The following is an 8348-nucleotide window of genomic DNA, read 5'->3' as shown; positions in this document are numbered from 1 at the left end:
AAGTGATCATCCAACATACTTGAAATAACAGCCAAACTACACTCTACTGTTAAAAATAAAATACAAGACACTAAAATTTTTTGAAAATGGGCTGGTTATGACTGGAACCTATGTATACTAGAACTGCTACCACCAGCATCACCACTACCACTACAACTAATTTCTGTAGCACTTTTGTAGCAAAATGGCAAGGAGCTCAACAAATATAAATTTTACCATCTTTAGTTTAATAATGATTTCTTTGGTAGCTCTTCCAGACATAGAAGGAAGCCAACATTATTTTGCTTTTTATGTAGATTTGTAAAACAGTTTTTACTTTATCTTGTTTTTAAAAGCCTCCCTTTCTAGTTTTAGCTTAGCCTATGTATAAGTTGCTCCCGGTGAAGGTGCATGGCTAAGTGGTTAGGGGTCTTCAGTTCACAGTCGAAAGGGCATGAGTTCATTTTTTTTATGTAGATTTGGAAAACAGTTTTTATTTCATTTTATTTTTTTAAAGACTTATAGCATTAAGAAAGCCTATGAAGAGCTGAACAGCTGCAGGTCTTCAGAGAAGAAGTACCCCCACCCTATCCATGGAAGTGTTTCAGCTCCTAACTCTTTGTATAAAAGGGCTGAACTGCATCCAATTTTTGACTCCTGGATGCTCTGCTCTTGTCACATTCGGTACACTAGCATAGCTAGAGATGGACAGAGGGCGTGGTCTTGCAATTTTTAGGGGATGGCACCACTTTTGGGCCTGCTGTAGGCAATATGTATTTTTTATGGGGGCCTGGAGAGATGTTGGCAAACTGAAGGACAGCATACACTCTAGCTAAACTAGTGATTCTGCACTACTCTCTTCATTGCAACTATCCTGGATAGTTAAGGCATCCCAGAGCCAAAGTACCTTGGTTGTTGTAACAAGTTCAGTCTGAAAAGCTTGTTAACTGTGGAGTAGAATATGTTTTTTGAAATTTCTTTCCATTCCTCCTTCACTGGATCCAGCTGGAAGTTTCCTCAGCTGCTTCAGTCATTGCCTTAAAAAGCTCTGCATTTCTTTTCTTCCGGAAAGTCAATAACTCCTAGTATACATCTGTGTTGCTTTATTTGGTAAATTCTGGATTAAATAAACGCAACAGGATATCAAAGAACAATGAAGAGATTCAATGAACGAAAACATTCCAGGCAGTCTCCTCTTCCTGTTACTGCTGCTACTTCTGTCTTTTCTATTGTGTACTTTTCCTCTATGTATTGTCATCATCATCATCATCATCGTTGTTGTCGACATCATGATCACCTTCCTCTTCATCATTATCGTTACTGTTGTTGTTGTCATCATCATCATCATTATCACCATCATTCACACTTATTTATTCCTTGTTTTCCATTAAAACAAAGGGAGGAATTAATGATATTATTCGTAATTCTGTAGTTACAATTGTTTCATTACAACATGGGAAATACGTTTCATGAACATTGATAGGGGTAGGGGGCCAAGTCAATTAAATTGACCCCAGTGCTCAACTGGTACTTATTTTATTGACCCTGAGAGGAGGAAAGGCAAAATCAACCTCAGCAGAATTTGAACTCAGAATATAGAGATAGAGGAAATACTAAGCATCTTTCCCAGTGTGCTAACAATTCTGCCAGCTTGCTGCCTTATATATTCCTATTAATATTAATATCTATATTAAGGTGGCAAGCCAGTAGAATTGTTAGCATGCCAGGTAAAATGCTTAACTGCATTTTATCTGTCTTTACAAACTGAATTCAAATTCCAGCAAGGTTGACTTTGCTTTCAACCTTTCAGGGTCGATAAAATAAGTACCAGTTGAGCACTGGGGTTGATGTAATCAACTTACCCTCTCCCCAAAATTGCTGACCTTGTATTAAAATTTGAAACCAATATTAATATTTATATTCATAAAATGTATTTCCCATGTTGTAATGAAACAATTGTAACTACAGAATTAAAATAATACCATAAACTCCAGTCTTTCTTTTAATACAGAATAACTAATATACTTGATCAGGAATTTCAACTTGTATATATGATTTTCTCCTTTAAAATAAAACATCTACATACATGTAGTTGATAGCTGGAATATGCTGATGTGCTTTATGAGAACACAGCTTGTGTTATAATCCCTTCTATAGACTATACCACCACCACCACCACCACCACCACCACTACTACTACTACTACTACCATTATCATCATTTACTGTCCATGCTCCATGCTGGCATGGGTTGGTTGGTTTGACAGGATCTGATGGTCCCAAAGACTGCACTGTGCTCCAATAATTTGCTTTAGCATGATTTCTATGGTTGGATACCCCACTTAATACAAATCACTTTACAGAGTGTATTGGATGCTTTTTTCATGCCACCAGCACCAGTCAAGTCACTATGCAGCTTGCTGGACTTCAAACTCTGAGTGGTTAGGGGAAACTTTATGCTCAGAGAATAAGGAGTTGATAGAAATAAAGCATAATAGAAAGGGTTGGATCTCATTGTGAAGAAATACCAGGACTACTCAAAACACAAAGAGCTAGAAGCAATGACACTGAACATTTTGTCTGATATGCTATTCTTTCTAATTTAGGCACAAAGTCAATAATTTTGAAGGGATAAGTTTAGTCAATTCCATCAACCCCAGCGCTTGACGAGTTCTTTATTTTAGTACTTTATAAAAGCAATACCTAAAGGGATGAAAAATATACTTGATGATAACGAGATTTGAACTCAGAATGTAGAGTTAAAAGGAATACTGTAAGGCATTCTATTCAACACCCTAATAATTCTTGAATCTCAATAATAATAATGGTTTCTAATCTTGGCACAATAACCCCCAGTATTTGGTAGGGACCTGTATTATTTACATTAAAATAGTGAAAGACAAAGTCAACGCAGTCAACCACATGCATACACACACACTCATACATGCACATTCACAACGCACACACACACACAATACATTAAAAGTGAAGTTCGATCTTGTTTGCTTGCAATGTTACACAGCCAAACTGATGCATAATGGGAAAACACTTTGAAAGTAAAGTGGCCCTGGAATATGAATATGAATGGAATAAAACAAGTTTTGCATAAATCAGACCAGAAGTTATTGAGAGATTCAGGGTTTTGAGGTATGAATACCCAAAATGGTGCATAATGGGAAAATACTCTGAAAATAACTTAATCCTGAAAGGGAAGAAACTCTGACCTTTCCATTAGACACATTATAATAGGCAAAATATTTTTAAGTGAAAATGACTTCAAAAATATGATGAATATTTTATAAAAGATCCGTTTGTAATCTCATTGTGAAATAGTTTTTTTCCATAGGTTTCTTTCGAGTGCATTCAACGTATCTCACCTCCAAAGATTTGGCTGCTATTTCTAGCACATCCTGCTACCACGTAACTGCTATTTGTGATAAAGAACCCAAAATACCTGTTACGTTGTAGCAGGGTATGCAAGAAATAGCAGCCAAATATTTCCTTTTCTGGGGAAAGGAGCCATTTACTCATGATTTCAATGTCATATCCATTGAATGCATGCAAAATAACATGGAAAAGAGGAAAAAACCTATGAAAGAAAACTCCACTGCTGGGAAACTCAGACTTCCCTGGTGACACAATGGGTCACAGGTAGTTTAATATACATATATATATATATATATATATATATATATATATATATATATATATATATAATAATATTATTAGGGACAAATATATATATATATATATATATATATATATATATATATATATATATATATATATGTATATATATACATGTAAATGTGCATCTCTATATCTACAAGAGGGTGCTGAAAAGTTCCTGGCCTTTAGATATTACGAAAGGCCTCACTGGAGGCTCAACTTTCCAAATTCTTTTACAGGGCTTAGAAAAACTGAAGGACCACTGAGATAAGTGTGTGAATCTGAAAGAATATATTGAATGAAATCATAATTAACTTGTATTTTCTTTTACCCAAAGCCAGGAACTTATTAATATATGTGTGTTTGTGTGTGTGTGTGTGTGTGTGTGTGTGTATTTATATATATATATGATATTGTATAGGTGGTTAGAGTAAATCCCACCTATCTCTTCTTGAAGCACATCTGCTTGTTCTAGTATTACAATCCAATATGTAGTCTCAGTTGCTGAGTTCTTTGTATATACACACACACATATATGCAGGGAGAGAGAGAGAGAAAGAGAGGACGGAAGAGAGAGAGAAAGAGAGGACGGAAGAGAGAGAGAAAGAGAGGACGGAAGAGAGAGAGAAAGAGATAGAAGTAAGAAGAAGTGTGTGGCTTAGCAGTTAGCATGTTAGTCCTCATAATCATAAGACTGTGTATTCAGTTCCTGCACAAAGCACCTGGTATCATTGAGCAATCAACACCAGCCAAGTACCAGTGCTTCTCTCTCTTTTCCTTCAGTTGTCATATCCTCAGTGTTTTTCTGAGTCAGGAGAGGAAAGCCAAGAGATTGTCCTGTGTCTATTCTCAACAGCAAAACCACTTAAAACACTTAAAACAATTAGAAAAAAACATGGTACAAGCTTCCAGGTCAAACTAGCTTGAGATTGACAGCATTGTATGTGTGTATATATAAAAATATATTTATGCATATATGTACATATCAACATCATCATCATCATCTTCATCATCATCATCATCATCATCGTTTCATGTCTGCCTTCCATTCTGGTATGGGTGAGATGGTTTGACAGGAGCTGGCCAGACAGAAGCCTGCACCAGACTTCTGTGACTGTTTTGGCAGAAATTTTATGGCTGGATGCCCTTCCTAACACCAACCACTCAGCAGAGTAGACTTAGTGCTTTTTACATGACACAAGCACTGGCAAGGTTTTTACAGCTGGATGCCATTCCAAACACCAACCGCTTTACAGTATGGATACTTTTTAAGTGGCACCTGCACTGACAGGGTGACCAAGTACCTAGCAAGACAAAAAAGAGAAAACTATCCACACAAAACTGCATCAACCATTATAAGTACACTATTGCTGGAAAAGCTTTACAAGATTCCTCATTCAGCAACCACAGAATGCATATGCTTAATATTTTTCTATACCATTTATGATTCAATGGTCCTGCAAGAGTCAGGATACTATCGCTGCACATTTGATACAAATATTACACAGATTCTCTATATTTAAGGTAATTGACTGGAACTGAGGAAAATAATCCTTTCTATAATAAGCACATAGCCTGATCACATCAACCGCGATACTTGACTGGTATCTAAGTCATCGACCCCGAAGGGATGAAAGGCAAAGTCAACCTTTGCAGAATTTGAACTCAGAACATAGTGGTAGATGAAATACCACTAAGAATTTCACCCGGTGTGCTAATGATTCTGCCAGCTTGCCCACCTTTGAAACTGAGGAAATAATATGCCAAACTTAATGTTACTGCTTGAGAGTTCATTTAGTAGCCTAGTCTAACCCACTTTAGTTGCTCAGATACAACTGTATTTAAGATACAGAGAAAATAAAATAAAATTTCTCACTTTATACACACACACACACACACACACACACACACACACACACACACACACACACACACACACACACACATGTAGGTATGTATTCCAACACTGTGTGTCAGCTTTACTTATCATTTTTTCTAGGCTGATAAAATAAAGTTACTGTATTTGCTGCTATACAAAATATATTTTTCTTCTTCCCCCAAATGTCTCAGAAACTCATTCTGGGTCCCATATATGAAATTGGGTTTCTCACCTGTCACATCCTCACAGTCCTTCTGCACCAAAACTTTTATTTTTTATTCCTGTGTGGTAAGAAGCTTGCTTCCCAACTATGGTTCTGGGTTCAGTCCCACTGTGTGGCACCTTGGGCAAGTCTCCTCCCCTATAACCTTGGGCCGACCAAAGTCTTGTGAGTTGATTTGGTCGACAGAAACTGAAAGAAGCCCGTTGTATATATGTAATGTCCTAGATTATCCCTAGAAAAGGTTTGCTGAAGGCTGGAATGTCTTTGATGATAGGTTTGCAGTATCAGGGTTGATCTGAGGCTAAATATCAACAACATTATGGTCAATTTCTATATTAACACCTGCACGATTTTCACTTAGACAAAAAAAAAAAAAAAAAAAATTGAATTTTTGTGTGGAATCAAGTATCCTGACTGCCTAATATGCTGCAAATCCCTTATGTGAGGTGGAGGGAACTTCACCCCACCAATCCTGGAATCATTGGAAATTTTTTTTTCTTCATTGAATAAATTCCTGTGACCTCCTAATATTGCAAAATTAGGTTTCTTAAGGTGAGCCTGGTAACTGATAGTTTTGGGGTCTTGTTGTTTGTAACATTTGGTGAGCCATAGTACAACCAACAACATAGTAAAAATCCCTGCCATTAATTTGGTGTGGATGGGTAATATCAAATAATTCAATCACAACATATATTTAAATTAAGCACAAAAAAAATTGAATTATCATCACTTACATGGAAAAATTGGAATATTATCTTTCAGTATTTTATAAGGTAAAATCTTAAATTATTAATTGAAACATTATTAATTATCTTATAACAGCAATGCCTGGAAAATTCATGGATTACATGGAAAAATGCAAGCATGAAAAGTCATATTCTTAAGATTATAAACCTGGAAAAGTACAGGACAAGTTATTACACCTGTAAAAGTATAGAACAAGCTGTTACTTCTAGTAAAGTAAAGAATAAGAAACTATTGACTTAAAATATTGCAGCTAAAATTAAAATTTGAATATTAAAACTTATTTTATTATAGTTTACAAATAAAACTATACTTATTTAAGTAGAATTTGGCTAATTTACTACCTTAAATACAGAAAAAAGTGACTAATTAGCCAAACTTACAAATTAGCTGAACAGTTTAAATTTAAAAGATGAGAACTGTAAAGAGTGATAAATTAGAAGAACTGGTATTCTTTGCTGCAATATTTTAAGTAAAAAGTTTCTTAATCTTTACTTTACTAGAAGTAATAGCTTGTCCTATACTTTTACAGGTGTAATAACTTGTCCTGTACTTTTCCATGTTTATAATCTTAAGAATATGACTTTTCATGCATACATTTTTCCATGTAATGTGTGTATGTGTGCATGCATGCGTGCATGTATGTACACGTGTATGTATGCACGCATGTGTGTATGTATTCATGTATGCATACATGCATGCATACATACATACATGCATGTATGCATACATGCATCTTGTTTTAATCATCATCCTTTCAATCTTGAGAAGGTCTTGCAGATTCTTAGCCTCTGATATCATGATCATGTGTTGAGTTTATGTATGTGTACCTGTGAGTCAATGTGATGAAGTGGAAATAGCTAGTCTTGAGAAATCTGAGTGGAGAAAACACAAGGGAAAGTTGTGAAACTTTTGAAAAGGGTCACCTTGAGCACGAAAACTTAAAGAGCTGGTTTCTGAGGGGTTATCATTAGAATCTTGATGAGATATGAAATGTTTGGTTGTGTACTCCTTTCTAAGGCTGAGAATATCAGCCATATGAAGTCCAATGAACAAATCAGTGGTATGCACCATTTTCTCTTGTAAACCAAGTGCTTCAACATGTGTAATATGTGAAAAATTTTGCAAGTCGTTTTCAGGTCAGAAAAGACATACAGCACTTCACACAAGATCATATTTCACAAACTGACCTGATCTAGTGGAAGTTACAACTTTTGTCTGTCACCTATGCTTCAAACCATGCAAATCAGAAATGGGATTGAATAGTCATGGATGGCATGTCAGAAATGTCATTGACAACAAGGAAGTACAGAGGGTTGACAATCACCTGTGACAATGGAACAATCACCCAATACGTGTGTGTGTGTTCGTGTACAGGTGTTTGTACGTTTATGCATGGATGGATGGACGGATGGATGATTTGTGTGTGCGCGGTCTGGTCTGTAGTAAGAATCTATGGTTTTTGCAATCTGATTCCGGCGAGATTGATGTAACTGAAACATCAGAAAGTCAACGATTGTAAGGAAAAACAAAAAACAAAAAAAAAAAACGATGTGTGAGGATTTCTTGTACTCTGATGTTGTGGGACAGAACTATTGGGTGTAATGTTTTTAGTATAGGGCTTGGGATGAACAGAGTATAGTGAACAGAGAAGTAGAGACGTGGTGTTATGACTATACACACCTTCTGGAAATTCTGTAATACCAACAGAGATGACAGAGGGGGGAAACAAATTTTATGATGTTACTCTCTTCGACTAATGCTGAGAAAATTTATCATTCTTCACTTTTAAGCTTAAAAAAAGTGACATTTTCTTCTTCGAAATTAGTAGAACAAAATGTGTGCGTCACTTAAC

The sequence above is a fragment of the Octopus bimaculoides genome, chromosome 10, assembly GCF_046866305.1.
Source record: "Octopus bimaculoides isolate indiv1 chromosome 10, ASM4686630v1, whole genome shotgun sequence".
Lineage (NCBI taxonomy): Eukaryota > Metazoa > Mollusca > Cephalopoda > Octopoda > Octopodidae > Octopus > Octopus bimaculoides.
The sequence above is the reverse complement of the archived record's forward strand: the minus strand, read 5'-3'. Positions refer to the sequence as shown.